At 41.2% G+C, this 24694-nt stretch overlaps 1 protein-coding gene across 1 annotated transcript in view; it reads left to right on the top strand.

Moving 5' to 3' along the window:
- The window catches only part of LOC113018600 (ADAMTS-like protein 1), a 100765-nt gene that overhangs the window by 37762 nt on the left and 38309 nt on the right, over positions 1–24694 (top strand). The window lies entirely within an intron of this gene.

A 24694-nucleotide genomic window follows, 5' to 3' on the forward strand; every position in this document is an offset into this window, starting at 1 on the left:
AACCATCTGACCTCAACGTATTGAATATTCACCAGCCTTCAACAGATGCTCACCACTAATCAAACAGTGACATTTCTTTTGAAATAAAATATCTGCTTGAACTCGCCATCGTGCTTTCAAGCAGGATCGTGAGGACTTATTTGACAACTTGCATGTGCTGGATAGTCTTACAGATCTGCAAAGGGCAAAGGTCATTTTGAGTTTTGGGAGGGTTCTGACCACGCCTTCTTTGTAATGTTCGTGTGAACTCTAGATACCACCTGCCCTTAAATGATTTAACTTTTATATGCCGGAGAAATATTTAACGGGAAAAAGAAACTATAAGGAGTCAAGAATTCAGATGCTGTTATACATGTTTACAGTTAGAAACCACAAACGCCATCTTTACAGCGTTTGGATTTCATGCTGAACCCAAACAGCAGTGTGATTTATGACGCACTGACCTCGAGCAAATGTTTGAATTTGCACGAACCGCTTTTTAAATGATTTTCAAGCCAAACATCATACAGAGAGTATTTATGTAACCACTCTGACATACTGTAGTCATGCCATCCCAGCCTCAGCTGCTCTTTATAGGCTTCATTAGAATGACTTTTGTTACATTCAGCACACAGGTGCTTTGGTTGTGATAGCCCCACATTTACTGTAAATAGATAGAATGACTTAACTCTGTGGGAAAAGCACTTCTGCCTCTTTATTTTAGATGAAATGATAGAAAGCTGTAATCTGTAAAATCTGATGACAGACCAGTAGAACGAAATTGTCATGATCTAGAATGACTTTTAGAGAACATTCAAGGCCAAAGCAGACATTACCAGCAGTTAACCTGCATGTATAAAATCTACAAATTTTTTTTCTACTTACTTAACTGAATAGCAGAACAGAAATAGAGGATTTCTTAAACTGACGTTACAAATGCTGCGTTTTGCTAAATTTATGATGCTAATGTGTCTTCAGATGAGGAGCTCACAGACTCCCAGGAGCCATACTTGCGATTCCTTTCAGCACTCAGCTGTTTTCAGTCTCTGTGTGCTTGTGGCGCTGTTCTGTGTTGGATCTAGGTTCAATATTAAGGTTGACTCAACGCCAAGATAAATGCAGCTTAATTAGCAAGTGACCCAGGAGGCAGATCCCCTCTAAAGTATATTCCCTTTCTCTCTCGTTTAACTTTCACGACTATATGCCAGGGTTGGTCGGTGGGCAATATGACTGACCTCCCCAGCACCCTTTACCCCATCCCCCAAGAGAACCGCAGATGAATTGTTCTCTCCAAAGGAAAGTGTTTTTCCTGGCAGCCTCAGCGCGATCTACTTCAATGGAATAGAGCTGTCTCGTACAGCTGAGGTCTAACATACCTTTGTTAATTAACCCATATTCATTATATGATGGCATGCGCTTACTGTAGCACTGTCAGCATTCATAAACATATATTAAGTAAATTTATGGGATTGAGAAGTTCCTGATTCAAAGTGTGCAGGGGGTCTGGTGGCTGAAATGTTGGCGGCTTAGTCTGAGAAAGTTTTTTTCCTTGTAATGAGACTGAATGAGTGAGAATGTGAAGATAAACAGAAAATCTGCTCATAAATCTAGCACTGGCTAGTCCTGCTCTTTGTTTGGCCACGAATATTTTTATTTTCCCTGCGTGCTCCTTTGATCTGCTGAGGTTTAAAGAACTGCGGCTCACTAAAATCCTTCAAAACGATGAAAACGTATCATTTTTACCTCATTTATACAAAAGAATAAAACACAAATAAATAACGTAAATCCTGTTTAACTGCAAATCATTTTAACATATCGAATTTTGAAACATTCAGTCATCTACCTTCACAATGTCATCGATAGGTTGTCTGGCCATATGCAAGGAAAATGCAAAACCATCAGGAACACCTCCTAAAACCATCATCAGCGAACACACTTTCCAAATTATTAAAATTACACACTTTAAACACATTGAGAGTGCAAACTTCTGCCACAGCAGCGCACTCATTGGACACTATTTACTTTTAAGGGAATATTATTGTGTTTATTTAGTTTTCCTTGTTCTTTTTAAACCTACTTTAAGACATTTGTGGTGTGAAGGTGCAACGTGCAGGTTTTTATATAGAAATAAATATATATTTATGTAATATAAATGATAAATGAAAAATTATTCCAGTTACAAAGCGACCATGATGCAGAAATGTTGTCATGCTTCTCTGGAGCGTTCGTGATATCACGGGGCTTGGTTAGTGCACATGGCATGTGTTGCATGCACATCTCTAATAGCATTATTGATGCTGATCATTGCATGCATGCTTTGAAGTAGCATTTGGTTAATGCAATAAGCTATGCTTATTTTAGCAAGACTAAGTGCACACGAGTGCTAAACTGACCTGCCATCAGTTCAGATCTGCCACAATCTGAAAGCATTTAGTGCATTCAGGATTTGATATGTTTTTGTGCTGTTTTGGTCAAAATAACAGACGGGAGGGAAAGAGCGAGAGAGAGCACACGGTTTTCTCTTTAGCCGCTATGTCTAGACACCAAATACGATCAGCTTGTCAGCAGGCAACTTTAAAGTAGATTACTGAAAGCTGATCCCTCTGTTAGTGTGTGCGCGTGTGTTTGTGTGCAAATGTCACCTAATACTTTGTTTGTGTGTTAGTGAAGTTCTCGCTGGCAGGAGTGTCTTTGCTATGAGTTTATCTGCATGAAAGCACTTTTGCTTCTTTAACATTGGCAGACAAATTCAAAGTTTAAGGACAAGCTGAATATGCTGCACACATCATATTAGCTCCTAACTAGGTAATTGTGGATAACATGTCAGCAAAGGTTGCCTCTTTACATGTCAGGACACCACTCGGTGCTTCACACTGCAATTGCGCACAGATCTTCATTCGCTGTGCTTTGTCTGGTTCACATCCACTGCCACTTGAGAGTCACTGATTCACCTTAAATGCCTTTGGACTCTGGAATGAAGAGTGCCTGGAAAAAAACACCCTGGCAGACACAGGGAGATCCGGCAAATTACATACAGAAATGAGATTTTGAACCCATACCTTCCAAAAATATCCATACCAGAGGAAATTAAAGTGCACTGCACACACAATTCATACTGAAGAAGAGCAGAAGTGCCTTACAAAAAGTATACAAAGTACTTGGATTAACCGTTTCCACATGAGACATTTTGAATTGTCATGGCAAGAAGAGCACAGTCCAACTGACCCAGCCCATTGCCCTGGTGTTATCAATGATGGCTTAGTGGGACACTTCCAGTAAGCAGTCGTTTAGTTTCTTCTGTTTTTGTTGTTGTGACAAACTGTTTGTTTGCCTTGTAAAGTGTTTTTTTCTGGTTCTGGTGGGTTGTGATGCACCCATTGCTGCTTTTGATCAAATTTTAAGTGAAATGTCTCTTCCTGTCTGCTCTCAGTCTATCTCGCTTCTTCACACGCCAAGAAATTCAAGCCTTAATGTCTTTACATGCTCAATTGCACCTCAGGCAGCATTTGTCGGGGTTGTTTTTTCCCCCCACTTTTTGAGAAGCTTCAGAGTGAACAGGAGCTGGAGTGGTTCCGCCTTTTGGCAGGGTATCGGGGGTTGCAGTAATTGGGGTTGGGCTTGTAGGGCCAAGGGCCAGTCTGGGTGGTACGCACGGAGAGCGCTCAGTGGCTGTGGCAGCAGCAGCTTACAGAAAAAGTAACCCATTGCTCAGCTGCATGCTGACTTGGCAGCTGTGTTTTGCATGTTGTGCCAGGTGGAAAGGGCAACCGTCTTGCACAATTAAACACTTCATTTGTCTTCATTAATGCGAGAATTGGCTGACAGAGAGGGTGTTTACGTTCAAGGTTTTTTGACTTCATTGTCAAGTTAAATGCGATCAGGAATTTCTGAGCTTTTGATGTGATGAAATTTACTTAAATTGAGCCAGTGCATATAACAATGCCCATAACCTTCCAAGCCTCCAGGTAATATCTCCTGCACATGAGCATGGAACATGTTTCAAGTGCTGCTGGAATGATGCAATATTTTGTCAGGCAGGGCAAGCACCCTGAGCACGCATATGGAAAAGATCACTATAAATCATCTTAAAATAGGTGACTAACATTGTAATTTTAATAAAGTATGACCTTCTCTAGTGTGCCTTTGTAATAAGCACCTGCCTCACTTCTCATGAGGAAACACAAACTACCTGGTGTTACCAAAGTGGTAACACTTTTAGATAAATCTCAATTAATACATTTGGCAATTAGACTCCCATGACCCATCATGGCAGAATGAAATCCCAGCGGTGGTAGGATTTAGGGGAGAACCCCCGCAGTGTAGATGCTGGTGGTGAAGAGGAAGACTGAGGCTTGGGTGGAGCTCTGAATAACTCGGGTGAGGCGGAGATGCGAAGGACGTGGGTGGCATGAATGAGAGTCTGAATGGAAGAATGACACTGGGATTTAAACCACAGAGAGTGGAGGCTGATTGGCTCAAATAAGGCGGTGGAAAAGATGATTGGACTGAAGGAGGGGTGGGGGAACGCCAGGCCTCAAGGGCCGGTGTCCTGCAGCTTTTAGATGTGTCCTTGATCCAACACTGCTAATTTAAATGGCTATATTACGTCCTCAACATGTCTTGAATTTCTCCAGAGGTGTGGCAATGAACTATAATCATTTGATTCGGGTATGTTGGTGTGTTGACCCAGGGTGATGTCTAAAACCTGCAGGACAGCGGCCCTTGAGGCCTGCAGTTCCCCACCCCTGGACTAAAGTCATGATGTCAGTATTGAAATTGATAGACTAGCAGCCAAACACCGAAGCCTTCAGATGAGTGATCCTAGATCTTCCTTATTGAACTTAATCATGAGCTTCATTAATATAAAACTAACGTTCATGCACTTGACTGATTTTTCTCAGTTCAAAATAAAGATCTGTCCAGCAAGTGCTGTTTGGTGTACTAACGATAAGCAAGTCAGCGCAATGGGCAGAGTTAATGCCAAAGTCAAGTGTTGTCAAGCATCACAACAGGGATGTGTTGAAGTGACAGTGGTCGCTTGTGTTTCAGCGCTCAAAAGGCATTGCTGTTCACCAAATGGAGAAAAACGCACTTTGCCATCTCCCCAGAACAACCAGCATGTTGAAATGGAGTTAGGCGGACGCGATGCTTTCTACCAACTGGTTATGGAAAACCTGCCTAATCCAGTTAGGACAGAAGCAACGTCAGACTAAAGATGGAAGCGAGTTTAATAAGTTGATAGCTACTTCTGACATCAGGCTCCTAACATTAAGTTATGGCTCACACAAGAATACGTAATAGCTTTGGCAGTTATCTTTTCACTTTTCACTTTACTGCACTTAGTGATTACACTTTCTAAACACTTAAATGTTTGTGCGAGCCCAGTCGCTGCCCAGAAACTCACCGGTTTATGTCCCTGTCAATTTTAATATGCACATTGTAAAGATATGTTACTGCCAAAATGAAATTTCCTCCACCTTTTCACCCAAGTGAGGTCTCACTGGATAAAGAGGATGCTGTGTGTCAGCTACTCAGTTCCACAGAAAAACGGCAGAATTTTCAGTCTCTGCCGGGATGTTCTCAATTTGTACAAACAAGCAACAAATCTCCAAGGACACCACCATCCCCACCCCATTTAACCTTTGGTATGATGGTAATAAAAGTGGAAGGAATCTTACACTTGGACACACTGCGCTGATATTTTTAACATTTGCTTCTTTTTATTGACGTAAACTGAGTTGTTTCACTACATGCAGCAAATCCAAAGAGCAGAAGACGTAGACAGCAAAAGGTTTTCTCACACAGTCCCCTCGTCTGTATGATGCCCTAATGAAAAGCACGCTTTGTTTCACCACTCGGTTGTGAAATAATTCTCTCACATTTCTTCATTATTAAACTTGTTGTTAGAGAAATCAGCTCCTCTGGATCTGTTCACGTTGCATGCGATTGACTATTTATCAAAACACTGCCCCGATGTGAAGCAGCCCATGCTCGAGTTGGATTGGAAAAACCTGGATTTCAAACAGTGAGTAAATAACTACTGTTGTGAGTCCAGTTAGCCATAAATGTAAATGTTTGTTTTCACATAGCCGGGAGTCTGAAAGAGACCTCGACTTTGTTGAAATTTGTTTGTGACAAACCAGAGGAATCCTTTTTTTTCTTTAATTCAAGAGCTGATTTTCTTTAAAACAAGAGAAAAGCTGAGAAGAAAGCAGTGAGTTACAAGCCATGTGTCTTCTGGACTTGTACGCTTTTGGCTGGCTGGCTGGTGTTTGGCACTTGCGAGGGTTGTTTGGAGGCTTGAAAGTGCTGAGTGCTGGTGAATGTGGTGTAAAGCCACGTGGCTTTGGACGAGGGATCTTTCTCTCACCCCTGTGTTTGTTCCATCAGCATATGTGTTCAGTAAATCCTTGGCCCGAACCGTGCCACAGCGAATGCATACCCCCCGCTTGATGTGGTCTCACATCCGTGCGCTGTGGGTACTGGAGTGGTGCTGCTGAGGTAATGCCACCAGGGACAAGACCTCACCACAACACCCACATAACAAATGTGGGTGTTGTGCATGCAGCCAGTGGTGTGTCTGTTGCTGGCTACTGATGCACGCACACTCCCATCTGGGGAGACACTCGCACAGCGTACCCTCGCGTAGTCCCGTAGCTCGCATGCTGACATGTGCATATGCGTTATGAAGAATCCATGTGTTTGTGATTTCGGCGCCTTTTAGCGTTCAGCACCAACACACAGAACTGTGCCTTTGATTAATGGGAAAATCTTCCCTCTCCTACTAAGCTTTCACCCCACCCCCCACGCTCGTCTCTCCTCGCCCTCTGCGCAGTATCTGCTCCTCGTTGGCGTGTGAAGGCACGCACAGATTTTCTGGACGAGTGATTGATTTCTAATTGTTTACATTTCAGGTTGCACTCCCTTCTGCAGATGTTTGTATTCTTCTCCACATTCGCTGTGCATTTACGCAGGCATGCACAGACACAAACAGAAACACTCATACAATAGCGACGTGTTGATGCCAGCGAGTTTCATCCAGGAATTTTTGGATGTCTTAACTCGGGTTTTTGGCACCGCGTGCGCTAATTGTCTCCAAGTGGAGGTGATTGTTACGATTAGGCCTTTAATTTTCTGGCTTCGGATGTGTGTTTGGGCGTGTGGGCAAGATTAATAAAAGCCCTTGCCATGAATGTGGTTTCTTTCTGTTTAAATAGGAGTGTAATAAGCTCATTTAAATTTTTACCACAGTTTTCAAATCTAGGGCGTTTTAGCCAAGTAAGGACACAGTAGTTCTTCTTCTGGATGTGAATCCTTCACCCTAAATCTTACTGCTGTTAAATAAAACTGTCTCTGGGACAAGTTGTTTTTCACCTTGTGGTTCCTGACTTACTACATAGGAGTTACTAACTGGAATAAGTGTAGTAGCACTCCAAAGTAAGCTTCTGTATGACTTGCTTATAGTGGCCACTTGGCTCAGTCAGTCTGCAGTATGTAGCCAATCTACAGTGTAAGCAATAGTGTTAACCTGAGTTACAGCAGTAATTACTTGCTGCTGAAGGATCCCTGCCACCTATGTAGCAGAGTTTACCTTAAGAAGTGGGAAACCTGCAACCCAAAGCCTATCTGCGTCTTTAATGTGGGCTCTAATTACGCTTTGTGTTGGTTGGTGGACATGTACAATAAAGCAGGAGAACAAACATACATATCTCACAATTTTCCTCTCCGGACAGCCGTGTCCTCTTCTGGTTCTCACAGGTCTGCCAGCACAGCTGGGTCGATTACTGGAACTGCGATTTAAAGTTCACAGGTTGGATAGTCATAACAGAATGCAGAGAGGTCTGCAAATTGGATCAAACAACCTTTGATTGTGGTATTTACCATCGTCAAGTAGTTACAGACTGCACAGAGTCATAAAGTAGCAGCTGTTGGATAAGAATCCTTTGGTGTGATGTGATGTTCAAATACACCCTCATTCAGTGTGTTTTCTGCTTTTATGTAAGAAAGTTGAATTTAGCCAAAAGAAACACAAGTTAAGACTAAGATAAAACTCCCTCCAGAATACGAAATTATAGCAAAAATATTTTGTTTCACTGTTTTTTAAAGCTGCTCACATGATATCCTAAAATGTGACTGAGACGTGTTGGTTTCAGTAGTACGTGTGAAAAAAATGTTCTCTATTTACGGTTCATGTTTCTCCACCGGCTAGTTGTTAGTTAGTGAGTGTGTGTGTACAAATCAGTGTCTTCCAGTCTAAACTACAGACACTGGTGGGAATTTGCTTGTATGCACAAGGAGGTTTTGGTGCATCATCGTATCATCAAACATCCCCAATGTTGTTGGGGTTGAACCAGTGAATCAGGGCATCACAGACTGGTCTCTGTGCTTTCGAGCAATTTCACAGTGACTACCAGCAGCCACGCGTAACTGAGTGTCCAAGTGACCAGTGTGACGAGGGCACAGACTATTATTCAGACATTTTCCACAGCTGAAGCCACCACACAGCGGGCTAAACAGCAAAGATGCAGTTCAAAATGTTACCCTCCGTAGCTACGGCTTTCTTTAGGGAAATAGTGCTTCCAGCTTTAACCTCAGTGAGTAATATAATTCTTTAAAAATAGTGGTAACAGGAGTATTTTCCTTTTTTTTTCTTGTGTTTTTTTCCAGATGCTAAACTAAATAAATTTAGTATAATTCAGCAGAAATCTTTATAATAGAGATCTTTCTTCCTGATGTGATGTTCTCTGCAGCACAAAATATCAGTTAAATACAGTATTTAACAGAAAGAGGAGGGTCTGTTCTTTTAAAAAACATGCTGAGATTTGTAAATACTTACGCATACCACCTAAGGTGATATTAATAGTGATTTATAAATGATCGTGTGATCCATCTTCCTTGTGAGCTTGTTTAATACAACTTAAATTACACCAGGTCAATCTCAATCGAGTGCAGCAATAGTTTTAACAAAAGGGGCCTGGATTTGCTCAGGCATTTTTCAGCTTTTGTAGTATTGTCTTTCACCTTATGGTTAAGTTGCTTTAAATAACAAAGCCTTTGTTTCCAAAATGTAATTTAAATGCAGTTTTTCTGCAGGGCAAAAAGCCCTGATGCTTGTCTCTACACAAGTTACATACTCATGAGAGATTTTATGCTTCTCAACTTGACTTCTTTGGCTGGATGACTTAAAGCGTAATGGACATCGGGTTTGGTCCTAAACTCGGTGGTCTCCCTCTGGTTCATGCTGAGAACCAATAACTGCAAACTGGTGTAAGTACCATAAGTACCGTAAGTCTAAACATGGGAAAATCAGGACCATCCAGTATATGCGTGTAGACCTTCAAACACATTCAGGCGCTCACAGAGTTTTTGCTCTCAGGGAGCGCTGGGAGAGAATGTAATCTGTTCACAAACCACAAAATTGAAAAATGACCCTGACATTCTTCCAAGCTGAAAAGTGAACAATGCTTGCAACACAAGAAGGCATAGTTTAAACCAAACCTTTATACAGCACAGAGGTAAGCCTTTAACGTCAAATGAACACGGTTTAAGGATCTCTTTAGGTTGCGTTTCTCTCCCCTTCAGATGCTCTCACACTTGCACACACCTTAAATATGAGTCATGCAGAAAAAGGGCTCTAGCTGGCACATAACTATACATGCATGGCAGATTCAAGGCACTGCTATGCAGAAACTGCCTCGCTCAGGTCCCAGGAGGACCAATTAAGCTATATTTGTACCTCTGATATCTTATTTATCTTCCCATTGCACGGGTCAGATGACAGTTAGAGATATTTGTTCCAACTTGTGTAGCTGTCCTCTCATCATCTTTATTTTTTCCAGTTCTCTGGTTAGGCCTCTTTTTAAGAGAGACCTCATCAAAACAAATGAGACTAGGACAAATGACTGTTAAGATACTGAAAAAGTACAGGATCGTGCCAGTTTTCACTCTGGGGGAGATCTGGGGGATATCTGGCTGATGTGTGGATGGCAGTGGATGGTTGATGGGGTCCTTTAATCACACATAGATTTTCCTGCAAGTAAAAGTACAATCGGTCCCATATTTAGCTTCTACTTATTTCTCTAAACATCATGTGCATGTAATATGTGCAATAAACAGCGGAGTGCAATAAAGTGTCACAGTGTGTGTCGTGCGATGTGAGAGAGCAGGGTTGAAATAAAACGCTGACAGATGATTCTCTGCGAGACAGATGTGTGCCGCTGTCGAGAGTTATTGCCCGTGGTATGAAAGATTTCCTGTATCTGTCCTTGTGGCAGCGGACCTCCTTCTCTAACACACTGATTCAGCTACAGGGACTCTTTCATACCGCATGCAATAACTCTCTTCAGCGTGTCCAGGAAGAGGTGCAGAGGGCGGTGAGCGTGATGAATAGGCAAGTTTGTTCGGTGACCTTCTCTCCGCTACAGCTTCAAAAGTGTCCAGTTTGCAGCCAATCACAGAGCCAGCCATCCTGCTCGGGTTATCCCGTCTGTTGGTGTCTCCAGCTCCGATGCTACCTTCCCAGCAGACCCCAGTAAAGTGCGCTGCACTCACAACAAGTGAGTGATAGGAAAACTTCATTTTGTTGAACATGTTCCTTAGGAAATGGAGCCTGCTGATCCCCTTCTTGTATACATCCTCTGTGTCGGCTTTCCTGTTCAGCCTGTTGTACATGTGGACGCCCATGGTTCATGAACATCCTGTCCCAGGACAGACACGGGTTATATAGCATCTGAGTCTTAAGCACTTAAATTGGAGGCAACTGGACTTCTTTTTACGTTCAGGAAGTCGATCATGAGCGCTCTGTTCCGGCTCACATTCAGAAGCAGATGATTTCTCCCAGATCATTTCACAATAAACAGTAAGATTGTAAGTTAGATTAATTTTTAAAAGAACACAATTTTCAGTGTGTGTATGTGTTGTTGTTCACCTTAAAGAACCAGTAAAATTTGGGGCATTGGCTAAAGCTCTTTTTCACCAGACATTATAGAAATGACAGGAATTTGAGATGCCTTTGGAAGTAGAAATAAAACAACACAGACACACAAATATATAAAAATACCCATATCTAGAATATAATAGAACAGCCCTTTATTGTGATTGTACTGTACATGTACAACGAGATTGTGGACAATGAAAGTGACAATGATAATGTACCTCTTGTACTGAGCAGCATCTGGTGCTCGAGGCAAATTGTAGCCTTCCCACAACAGACGTGGAGATTTCCTGGATTCCTTTCACCCCCCTTTTTTCTTCCTTTCTAAATCCCGAACCAAATCTTAGTGAAAGGTGACCCAGTGGAGTATTGAAGCTTCCAGATTTATGACCCCACAGTGAACGATGAAGGTCTTGTGATGAAAACATTGCCTGGAGGCCTCAGGCTGAGAGCCAGGGTGCTAGTTGACTAAAGACAACCGTTTGGTTTGGTGTTACATTGTCCCCCAATGAAACGTCTGCATTGTCTTGTTACACGTGTGTCTGAGGGGGGAAGGAAAAGTCAGTCTGTGATTTATGAGATTAATCTTCTTGTTGCTGCAGAGCCAAATGTGAAAATCTGCAGAACAATATAAAGCCATCAGTCATTTGATCACTGATGAAATCATTAATATTGCACGGAACGCAAGCAAGAGCTCATCTCCGCTCACCCAGGAGTGAAAAGAAAATCTTGAACCAGAATTAAAGAACAAGGGGAAGCATCCTCTTTCCTCTCGACCCCTGCAGCATTCAGCACTTTTATTTCCTCCATGTTAAAAACGTGCTCTGTGCTGTTCGGTTATGATTTGTGGCGCCTTCGGTTTTACAGGCCGAACCACAAACAAACGAGTGTATTTCTCACAAGCAGCTTTTCTGAATGACCTCACTGGGATAATGATAGGGTTGAAGCGCAGTGGATGAGCTTCTCCTCCGCTCCGTCGGTGCGATGCTATAGATGATGGAGGGATGGGAAGCGGAGGGGGACGAGGGTGAGGTTTTAAGGCGCTGGCGCTGTTTCGCCCTCAATTGCACGGCGGCACGTCAGCACGTGGCAAAAGACACCAAGCAGACCGAGCCGCACCAGATGAGCTGAGGCTGCAGCTCCCGTCTGGCACGCAAACTCGGGCCCCACTAACTGGCTCTCGGATCGTTTTTGTGTGTCCTCGCCGCCTGTCTGCAAGAATCTGATGACGGCAGCAAAGTGTGGGAAAAGTGTTTGTAATGTTTACAGTTGCTGCTAATGATTTAAAACGTGTAAATACGTGTGTGATGTACGAGCGTGTTTGCTCTATGGGAGGGAGGGAAGATTTACTTTAACACCCTCTCATTTTGTGTCTGTTGCCAGAAGCTGGGGGTTTATGTAAACCTCTGCCACAGTTGAGAGGGCTCAGACCACCCCAGACATGCAGACATGTCTCATCAGTGTGCGTCATGGATCACCCGTGGACTCTTTGTATGTATGTGCACACGTGTGGGAGGGAGCTGCTAATTAAAAGTGATATTCGGAGCTCAATGGACTGTGTGCTGTTCTCTAGATGTTTTCTATTAATGGATGTAGTCTTTTATTATTTTGTTCTTTCACATTGCACAAAGTTTCTTTTAAAACCTGTCGAGGAGTTTTGATGATGAGCTTAAAAACTTGCAGTTTTGTCTCTGAGACACAAGATGCTGCTCTTGAGCTATGACGGCTACAACATCGATCACGTCAGAGGCTGAAAAGTCAGTACAGCGATAAAGTTGGCTGTGAAATAAAAGTAGAAAATAACATCAGAGCAGAGTTTTCTCTGTATGTCTGACTTAAATGCCACTCTAGAAATTCTATACTTTGGATATACAAATAAAATGTCCCTGCGTGTTAAAGGATTGTTATTCTTTCACCACTGTTTTTGTCCTTATCATGAATTATAAACTTATTACAAATACTTATTAGGTTTTTAATTATAGGACAGTTATCTTAGTGGTAGAAAAAGACTGGAAGGTAAAAACAACTGTTTTTGTGAGCAGGTCCATCCATTCGCTTCCGCTCATCCTTTTCAGGGTCGCGGGGGCGCTGGAGCCTATCCCAGGTGTCATAGGGCGAGAGGCAGGTTACACCCTAGAAAGATCGCCAGTCTGTTGCAGGGCTAATACACAGAGACAGATAATCATTCGCACTCACACCTATGGGCAATTTAGATTAATCAATTAACCTACCCTTACAAACTGCATGTCTTTGCATGGTGAGAGGAAGACGAGTACCCGGAGGGAACCCATGCAAACACGGGGAGAACATGCAAACTCATGCAACAAAGAAGATGTACGTCCTCTTTCAATTCTAAGGATTTATGTATCAGGACATTGTTAAAAAAAAGTTTGAATCTCAGATAAACAGCAACATTTTGTTTGAGTTTTTAACAAAAACTCCAAAATGTAAAATCAAATGTGTGAAAAATAGCTTATAGAACCACCTTTAGTAATAATTGTTTTCTGTCACAGTTGCAGGGGAATCTTGGCCCACTCATCTTTGCAACATTGAGGCTTGTGGTCATTCATTTATGCACAGCTCTCTCGAGATCCCAGCGCAGTATTTCACCCAGGCTGAGGTCTGGACTTTGACTGGGCCATTGCAACACCTTAATTTGTTTGTTTTTTTCAGTCATTCTGTTGTAGACTTGCTGCTGTGATTGTGATCATTTCCCTGTTGGAGCCAAGCTTTAGCTGTCAGACAGATGGCCTCGCAGTACTTTGGTATAATCTTTTTGCAGTTTCTCTAAGCATTGCATCGTCTGATCTTGGAGGAAATTTCCTGGAAATTCCACTATCGGGAATGTTCACAATGGTCTTGAATGTTTTCAAGTTGTCAGTAATCTCTCTCACTGTCTAATTTTTTAAAATAGCCTCATGGCCCTTCCCACATTGATGGGCAGAAACAATTACTGCTCATTACTTCATGGCACTGTGTTAACACACATCCATAGACTGCACTACTTAGAATAAGAATTTCATGCAATTATATCAGAAACCATGCTGTAATTCATGCATAGCCCAAAGATGATCTAGTATGCAGGCTGCAGTAAAGGTAAAGCAAAGGAAAATCTTTCATCTCTCCTCTGGTGCTGTTCACTGTTACTGCCAGAGGTGCTACCTATAACCAACTTCAGTAGTTAGGAGTTCACTACAGTAGCATACTTAGACAGCTGTGAGCCTAAAGGCTTCTTAAAAACATGGTATAAGGGTTTTTATGGGATAGCAGGATGGCATATGGGTGAACTGATTTATTGCAGCTATTTTTCTGCGATAACTCTTCCATCATGCACCCAAATGTTTACTCCCCATCTCTTGGGCAAGCTTCGACTTGACGCTAACCTTAAAGGAAGATACACAAAGTTTCTTCTCATTAGTGTGCGGTTTCTGGCTTTGTTGTGTAAGCTGTGCGAGAGAAACTTGATTTAATATCCAGTAATATAAAGAAACATAGCCTAAGGTGGATGTTTTGCCACATAAACTGTCTTTTGTCAAATTGCGTTGCATGAAATGAATTATTGCTTGCAAAGCAAACACTAACGGCGCGCACACATACATGTAGACGCTCATTTTCTCATCTCTTTCACATTTTTTCCCCTTATTCTCCTTCACTCTCACTCTTGCATACACAAGCACGTTACCCGCAATACCCTCAAATACAGAGATGCAGGCTTCCAAGGCTAGCAGCAACCTATTATTAAACATGTAACTCCATATCAGAGATAATTTGACGTTTCCTTGTGCAATCATTACTCCCAGTTTTCAAGACCTGGAAAACATTTTCACCTCTTTTTTATATACTGTGTATGATCGTCATGTAATCTAATTGCACTGTAGTTGATTGGTTTATTTGATTTAACATTTTTACTACTGGAGGGTGGCAGATACAAGCTGTGTCTCGAATCATCGAATGGACTTCCAACCTTTTTGACCATTTTGAGTACTTTAATAGTGGACTTAAAATGGTCAAAAAGTTGAACTTGCATTGCTGTGCAGTTTTAAGGCAGTAGGAGAATACATTGTTAACACTTTTAATGGTCTCAATGCTAGTGCTGTACGATATTAGATAAAGTTTTGTATTGATCTGATATCAAGTAAATAAAAGGCAGCTTATGTAGGGTGTGCCATAACTTATGAGATATAGAGGTAATGTAGATAGACAGGAAAGCAGGGAGAGAGCGAGGAAGAGCCACAGGTCAGACTCAAACCCAGGCCTACCTACTCTCTTGTATGCTATACAGCACACGGTCGCCTGCTAACCCACTGAGCTAAACCAGTGCCAAACTTTGAATGCGTTTTACTGGCCACTAAATCACTTTTAATTTTCACAATAATTCATTAACACAACAAAATCCACCTTTCGGCCTCTTATGTATTTAGAGGTTTTTTTGAGACCTGGAATGTTTATGTGCCTGTCTGTAAGACCCTTTCGATCACTGTCTGTTATTTCAATGTGCTTTAGGCTATAAATAAAATAGATGTGACAGTTAACATAGAAGGTTCAGAAATGTCAGAAAGTGTTAAATCAACGATTTTTTTCATTTCCAGAAGAGTAATTCATTTAACACAATTCAATAAGCCAACATACATTCAGTATGTTGGCTTATTGAATCAGCTACAGAGTAACATTTCAGTGCGATATATGAACTCGTTTTAAGACACTGCATCTTGGATCTGGAGAATTTTCACTTGTTCCATCGGCAGATTTTTTTACTTAGTACACTCGTTTGAAATAAGCTGTAGGTTATGGCATCTTATTTTAAGTGTGATGAGATATTTTTGACTAGAAATTAGACAAATATACTAGTTTTTACAGTGTAGAAACACATTATTGATGCTATTACACTAGTGTCAGTCCGATACCACTAACTGTGTTGGTATGGATACTACCAACGTTTGGACTCATCTGGCCACCACCTCTAGTTAGCTGCTGCTGTTTAGTGTTTGTGCGGGTTAAATTGTAGTCTTCACTTTGAAAGGTGTACAGTTACATGTAGGAGAGGCAGTGAGTTGGAAATATCCATGAAATGCAAAAACTAGTGTATTGTAAAATTGTAAATGTAATCTGGAAAGATCATAACTTGTGGTGACAACACCAGCCTATCAGAATTTACATAATACAAGTATAGGGTGCATATAGTGTAGCACATGAAACAGTAGTAGATAGTTAGTAGTATTTAATAGTTGTTTTAGCCGACTTGGTAAGAAACTCTCTAGTTCCATGATTTGCACTGATGTGCCTTGAGACAAGTCCAGATGTGCCATGGGATTTTGCAACAACAACACATAATTATTGCAGTGTACAGCTGCACATAATGTAAATTTAGCAGTTGGATTGTACATTTTCTGTAATTTCTTTGTAAAAATTCATTTTAAAAGACGCTCATTAACAGCTAATCTACCTAAACAAAAGAGAAAATGTAACACTAAAGCTACTTGTCTTTTGGCTAGGGGTAGAAAGTTTGCTACTAGATAACATAATGCTTAAGAGGTATGATCTGTAAGCTTAAGTTTTAAAGGCTGAGGCAGCTATACTGTTAGTCTCTTTGGGAAGACAGCTTCTTCATGTGATACTAATAAAAGTGGCTTGCCTTTAAGTAGTAGATTGATAACACTGGCCTGTATAAGGCACGCCACCAGTAAAATGATACGAGTACTGTCACTGTGGGTAGACAGGCTGAGCTGAAATGCAGTGCAGTGTACTTTATGTAAGAGGGATGGAAAGAGAAGACTAGATGGAGTGAGAGTCTGTAAAGCAGTGAGGCTACAAGAGAAAAAATAAAAATGGGATGGAAGTGTTCAAATCTTGGTTGACTCATGTTTCCTTTTTCTTTAGTAGGATGTCTTTAACTTTGTCTTTCCTGTTCATATTTTAACAGGCTGAAGTCAGCTTAATGAAAGACTCCGTTTTGGATAGATTCATCTCACTTCAAAAATCTAACTGAGCAATATCAGAGAGAAACAGCCACAATGCCTTTTTTTGCGTTACTGTTGCGTCCTCTGTGTTTCTCGGGCAATTGCACAGGCATATGGGTGAGGAACGCTTGAAAGCAGATCTGTGGCAGGCTGATGGATAGTTTCCTCTTTGTGAATGTGGGCGCTACAAGACAAAGCCCAGTTGATGTTTTAAAGTTTGACTGCTTGAAAGAGCTGTCAGCACTCCCGGCACCATGACAAGTTCTAGAGAGAGGAGTATATTACATAAGAGATGTCACACTGTCTATGTGGATAATATGATTCTGAGCTTGTAAAATGAGCACAAGTGTTTAAAAATAAGGAATTCTCATGGAAGTTATATCTCAGGTGTTCTTTGGACATGTAAAAATGTATGTCTGTGATACAGTAACTACAGATAAAGCTAATATACTTAAACAACCACTAAAAAGAAATATTGAAAATGTGCTTTATTTTATTTGTTCATTTTTTGTTCTCAGACTGTTTATTAAAACCAGGTTTTCAGCTGGAAGAAGAAGTTATAGACAATGAGCTATAGGTGCATCTATTAAAAACCTTTAATAAGTAAAAACCCTGGTGACCTTGACCTCAAGGTCAGACGTGAGCTTTTCAAGGTCACCTTGACTTATTAGTCCACAATTACCTAGAAACTATTCTTTTGATTGTTGGGGTTTCTCTCTGTTGTCATACATTTTTTACCTTACAATAGTAACTGCATTGAAGCAACTGTTGCTGTGATTTGTTGCTATATAGATAAAATAGAATTTGAATTTAAACTGGAAAAAAATCTATATACTATCCTGCAATTTGCATTTGTTTTTGCTGCACTACAAACTCCTTAAAGTAGGTTTACAGAACAAAGAAAACAAAATTAATATATAAAACACGCAAATACAGTAAAGAAGGCTTTTAGTGATTACTTTATGTACCTGTATCCTCACTGAGATTTAACTAGAAATCTTTTTTCTTGGTGTGTTTTTAGCATTCGGTTGATTTCTCCATAGCTTTGCAGCTATAAAAATCCACAGGCTCTGAACTCACTTCTAAGCATCATCAAACAAACTTGAAGTCATCTTATCTGAGCCCATATTTAAGATAAAAATGTGAAGATTGCACTATCAGCCTTCAGAGCAACATAAATTCCGTGTTATCACCTTCCCATAACTCCGTCATACAGGCAGCGATATGAAAACCTTCACAGCTTCACACACAGTAGAAAGGAAAGTGCGGTTGAATAGCTTTTCTCAGATTTGAAACTGGCTAGGACACATTTAAACAAAAACCGACGCCAACAGCCTTCATCAGAGAGTGACCAATTGCTTGAGAACTGTTTTGATGAAAACCTAATTGTGTGAATATAAAATATTCAGTGAATCTCCAACTCCAGTTGTGCAACACAGTGTGCTCGAGGTGTCGTCCATTTTTTTCCTACTTTAATCGTTTCCATATTTATAGGTCAGACACAGGTCAGAACAAGGAACTGAAGAGCGCATGCCCCTTCGCTTTCCGTGTAATTGCATCATTATTTAACGGAGCGAAAAACGTCAGATTTCAGAGGATGCTCCAAAGGTTTAAGCCTCCTTTGACCACCTTTATCGTATTACTATCACTTTCTCTGATCGTCCTAGAGCCAAAGACAACATGCAATACATCTCAGAAAATGGAAAACATATGTTACTGCTGTGACTTAATTTTAGGGTTAAAAACTGAAACCTGAGCTGTGCGAAGAGTATATAGCACATCAGAGACATACTTTGTGATTTGAAAAGCTTCAGCTTGCTTTGAGTTTAAAAACTCCACACTCACACTTCATGAATAATAAGTTGCTGAGACAAACCAGGGGTCTTTTTATCTGGGGTTGCTCCTTGCTGTCAGTGCTCAGAAAACGGTTGTTCAACTGTTTTGTCTCGTTTTGCAGTTTTAACTAGGAAGCCTGTTCCATGTCTGCGCTTCGGTGGATTGCTCTCTATTGACTCTCATGGTGTCAGTAATTAGTCAGTGTTTGTTCTGTGTCCTTTTCTACTGAGATTAGCTATTCGTGGGGTAGGAGTAGGGTCGTATAGGTTTACTGTTTGATGTGTGCTTTTAGAAACTGATATGGACCCTGACATGATCATGCATGTCATATTTACAGTTTTGCATTCCACAAGGAGGCTATTACAGCCAAAAAACTTGGATTTCACAGTTTTTATTACTTGAAATGACTCCTGCAAACAGCTGCAATATATTTTTATTATAATGTAAGTTTTCCCAGACAGCCTTTTAAGCAATACAAGAAAACCGGTTCTTACTTTTGAATCCACTCTGGACATTCTTTCAAATGTCTCGCAGTGGTATATAAAAAAACTTGTGTTACTGACTCTGATGGATAATAAGGGTCAGCTCTGTCTTTCTAAGGTTAGTTTGTTTTAAAAATTGCTTGTATATTAATATTTAATAGAACAAATGAGCTCACAGCAGCTCCACCAGCTTTTCTCCTGCTAATCGAACTGACCGTAACACCAAAACTGTACACTTCATAGGGGTTTTTTTTGCATAAATTGGAAGGGTAGGTGATTTCTGGGGTGATATATGAAAAATATGCTTTTCTTATATTTAAAAAACATGGATGCCTGTCATCTTGTCTGTGCTAGAATAGAATAGAGATTGCATTGTTGTGCGGTCACAACCTCATTCCAGCTGTCAACACACCTGAATCAAATGATTAGGTCATTACCAGGCCTCTGGAGAACTTCAAGACATGTTGAGGAGGTAACTTAGCCATTTAAATCTGCTGTGTTGGATCAAGGACACATCTAAAACCTGCAGGACACCGGCCCTCGAGGCCTGGAGTTCGAGACCCCTGATTTAGGGTGACCTGATCCAGCCTTAACTATATGCTTTATCAAAAAGGAAAGTTTTAAGTCTAAACTTAAAAGGAAAGAGGATGTCTGTCTCCTGGATCTAAACTGGGAGCTGTTTCTGGAAAAAATGGATCTGATAGTTTAAGGCTCTGCCTCCCATTCTAGGAGATGCTAAGTTTATCTGTTTGTAGTTGTGAGAAAGGTGGTGCACGGAGGCATTGTTGGCTACTTGCTATGGTCAAAACCAATGTTGGTGTTTAAGAACTGTGAAAACATCAGGATGTAAAATCACAGCATTAAGATGTTGATTCAAAAAGTTCACATGTTGAATCTTTGGTGTCTTCTTATTACAACTAACTGTAGTTGCAAAGAACTTAGTCCAAGCACTTCTCTCCAGCTTTTGTTGTTGCTTTATTACAGACAGCAACCTCTTAGATCATAAATAACTGACTTGTTAGTGACGGGCAGGAACAACTTTTCCACCGTCGTTACTCACGTCATTAGTCCTATCACCTTTAGATATTGATTGGGTGGTGAGAGAGCCGTGACACAGAGAAACGCATTGCCGTTCCAACTGAACTGTTTTCAAGTGAGAGCACTGTGAGCATAGCAGGAAAAAATCTGTGCACTAAGGGTGTTTTTGCAATGCTCAGTGAGCACTGTTAACACTGAACATTGTATTTGTATAGAAAGTAGACACTGCCAGAGCAAAAACAGCTGTCAGTGGACACACACCCTAAATTGACGGGGGTTTTTTAGATTGATTTCAACAAAAGGAAGTATATTTTCAGAAAACATGTGTAAACTGTTCTGAGCAGCAGCTATATTATCCAGATGATACGGCAATATGGTCTCCATTTTGAAACACGGGGGATCAACTTGATGCCGGCTATCCCATAAATAAGCTGCGGTGCTTAGCGTCGGCCCAGATCGGGATGCAGGTCCCACGCTCCCCGTTTCACTCTAGCCCCAGCCTGGTTTAACTCACTCCAGCGGCTTTACGCGGCTAATTTATGCCCATCCCTTCCTTTCGTACCCTCTTTAAAACACCACAGTGGCCGTGGGTGGGTGAAAGAGGGATGTGGAGTGTGTGTGAGGTGGTGGGCTTTGTGTAGTGGGACCCTGATGAACTTAGCCTTTGCATTCACCAGAAAGCTGCTAAAACATATGCGTGCTAATGGGAAAAGCTTGATGGTGAGAGCACATGAACACAGCTTCAGGAAGTAGTAAATGTCACTGCTGATTCTTAATTACGTGCTCGAGTCCTCTCAGCGCTGTGGCCTGCATGTGGAGTTTTTAGAGGCTTTCTCAGGTGGGATCAGAATGTGGCTTATTCAATATGTCACCATAAACAGCACAGTAAATTGTTAGAAAATATTGTGAGCTGAGCACAGTGGTGGTTGGTTTTAGAGCAAAGAAAGTGCGTCTTTGCTTATTGTACCCTTATATCAAGACATACTTTTTTTTATGATCCAATTCTTGATTGATTTAAGTATTAAACTGACGCGCTTTTGTCTTGTCTTCCTCTCTTTACACCAAACTGGTCACGGCAGATGGCCCCGCCCCTCCCTGAGCCTGGTTCTGCCGGAGGTTTCTTCCTGTTAAAAGGGAGTTTTTCCTTCCCACTGTCGCCATGTGTTTGCTTACAAAGGGTCGCCTGATTGTTGGGCTTTTCTCTGTTTTCATGTAGTCTTTACCTCACAACATAAACGGCTTAAGCTGACTTTTATATGCTATTTAAATGGCATTGAAATGAATTTAACTGAATTTAATTTATATACGTCATTGTTGACATGTCCATGTGACCATTTAATTTATAGTTGCCTGATTTCTCGTCCCTGGAGAATAAAGCTAACCCAAAATTCTGTTTTTTGGTGAACTTTATGAAAACTTTCTTTATTGATCTGGCAAATCAAGCAAGTATTTCAATTTGTCCAATGCTAGAGTTTGTAGAATAAAAAAATAAGAGAATTCCCATCATGCTCTCGTTATATCTGTTTTTTTCATTCATTTTATTCATAGTTTTGTCCCTCTTAACCTTGCTGATTATATGGGGGTTTTTTGGACTGATTTAATAGCTAATGTCAAATAAATTCACCGGTAAGCTATTGTAAGCAATCCAATCTCACGGGTTGTTCTGGGGCAATGCAACTCTACAAGACCTGAGCTCTCATGTGCCTGCTATTCTGAAAAACAAATCATTTTTGCTTTCATGCATACTCCAAAAAGCTGTGGCCCCAAAATCGAGACAGAACAAATGTCTTCCTCTGCAGAGCTGCGGGGAGTTCACCGAGAAGATGTACTCTAAGCCAGAAGAGATTGGCCCATCGGAGGACGAGCTGGCGTTCGTCTTTCCCTCGAGCGCATTATTTATCCCGTGCCTTTGCATGCATCCTCCCACCTGAGCCATGATACAGTAATCTCAATAGGTGTGTTTATGGCTCTGTAAATCTATCATCTTCACATTACCACCAAACACTGAAACCAGCTCGCTCGCAAGGCTCAACGATCCAGCTGACCGCTCCTCTGGATGGAGTATTAAATAATAATCAATCACGATTAAGGAACGATGAGAGGAAAAGCTTGACTCATGTGGAATGCGTGGATGTGGAAGCAGTGAAAGCTAAAGCTTAGGTGACAATGTTGGAAAAAAAGAGATATTTAGGGAGTAACATGTTTTAGCTGTAACGCTGCTTACTTTCATTTCAGCTCCCATCTGGCTTTAATTGGATTTAGATGATTGTCAGGGAATTACATCTTTATTTTAATCCTCTGGTTTTGGTGGGGTGGGGAAGTGTGGTTGACTTTCAGCTGCAAGTCATAAAATCCTTGTCCTGGTAAAACATTTTATACCGTGGCTCAGAAAGCTTTTTAAACAATGGCTTTCGTATAAATCATGCCTGGTGCACATACATCGTCTGTGAGGGTGGTGGGAGGCTACCATTTATATCCCGCCTGAACCATTAAAGTCTTCTCGTGGGAGCTGAGGGTTCGGGCTTTCGAGGGGTCCTCGATGTGAGTCTCTCGTTAACTTTAGCTTCGTTTGTCTCTCTTCCTCAGGACGCTGGGACTGTTAAGTAATGTCATCGCATCATAATATTGTAATCTTTTAATTTGACTCTTTCTTCTGCAGCAGAGGAGCGGTATCAGTTAAACATCTGCTGCTTGGAAAGTCAACATAGTGACCCTTTACAAGACCTCAAACACATTCAGCATGAGAGAGCTTTTCTAGTCGTTTCACCAGACAGCGAGTGATGATAGAAGCGGTGTTTTCAAATGTATGGGGTTGGCTCAGTTTCCATCACATTAAAAAGTAAAAACAACAACAAAGTTAACTTTAACATCATTCTATACTAATAATGATGAACAGCTCATTTTGCTGAGCAATACATGCTGTATTGTCAGCTGTTTATCACAGAGACATCATTAGGGGTTCTCAAGTGTTGTGCAACCAGGCGAAACCCTGCTCATAATCCCAACACTGCACACTGAGAGAGAATCGAGTGATTTTATGACAGATGGTGGTGATTTGTCACAATCAAATGAGAGATTCTATCTGCCTAAAGACAACACGGGGATGGGTGGAAGCAGCGGCCATGAAATGGTTTTTTTATTAGCATACAACTGAATGTTGTTCTCCTCGCGCCTGTGCAGGTTCTCTCAGGGTCTCTCTACTGGCTTCCTCCCACATTCCAAAAACATGTTAGGATAATAGGTGAGGATGGATGGATGGATGGATGGATGGATGGATGGGCAACTACATTTCCCTCATCTTTACTTTTTTCACTTGTTAATGATATCGTTTGGGGGGAAAAAGAAATATCAACCAGTGTGTCTGTGGTAATTCAAAGCTTAACAACTTCATATAATCTTTAATTGAGGGCTTTAGATTATTTTTAATTAGATTGAAAACATCACATGAACAGTAGTGTTATGGGCATTTTTTTTTTTAATATAGACACAAAAAGCAGGAATACTGAGAAAAAGATAAGCTTGAGTACAAAGGTGATTAACCTTGTATAAATTACAGGAAAACACAAGCGACAAAGGGCAAAACATTAAAGCGATGGCAGGACCACAAGGAGAACTGGTGAGTCAGCAAGTAAGTGTAAAGTAACAGCTAAAAAAGGAAAACGGAAGATGACAAAAACTAACACAGAATCCAACTGGTGAAAACCAGTGAGGGTCGGGAAGATGATTAGAAGCGATTGAAGGTAAATGAACAGGGACTTTTGGTTGTTGCTGTCAGACAAGCTGGTCTGAGTGTATCAGAAGCTGCTGATCTGCTGGGATTTTCCAACACAGCCGTCGCTTGGATTTACAGAGAAAATGTGAAGTGAGTTCCAGTTCTCTAGATGAAAGATGCCTCATTGATGTCAGAGGTCAGAAGAGAATGGCCCAACTGCCCTGAGGTGATAGAAAGGCAACAGTAACTAATAGCTACTGGTTACAAGCAGAAGAGCGTCTCTAAGCATGGAAGATGTGAAAACTTGAAGCAGAAGGGCTACAGCACCAGGAAACAGCACCAGCCACCACTCCTATCAGCTAAAGATCAAGTATTGATCCATCCTGCTTTCTATGGGCGGTTCTGGCTGGTGGCGTAATGATGTGAGGGATATTTTCTTGATACACTTTGGGACCCTTATTACCAACTGAGCATCATTTACACACCACAGCCTACCTGAATATTGTTAGTAACCATTTCCATCCCTCTATGACCACAGTGTCACCTCCAACTGGTTTCGTGAACATGACAGTGAGTTCAATGTACTCAAATGGCCTCTACAGTCACCACATTTGATTCCAATAGAGCACCTTTGGGATGTGGTAGAGTTGAAGATTCACATCATGGATGTGCAGCTGACAAATCTGCAGCCATTGCGTGATGCTGTCATGTCAATATGGACCAAAATCTTTGAGTAATGTTTTCAGCACTTTGTTGA

This window comes from Astatotilapia calliptera, chromosome 3, assembly GCF_964374335.1.
Source record: "Astatotilapia calliptera chromosome 3, fAstCal68.1, whole genome shotgun sequence".
Lineage (NCBI taxonomy): Eukaryota > Metazoa > Chordata > Actinopteri > Cichliformes > Cichlidae > Astatotilapia > Astatotilapia calliptera.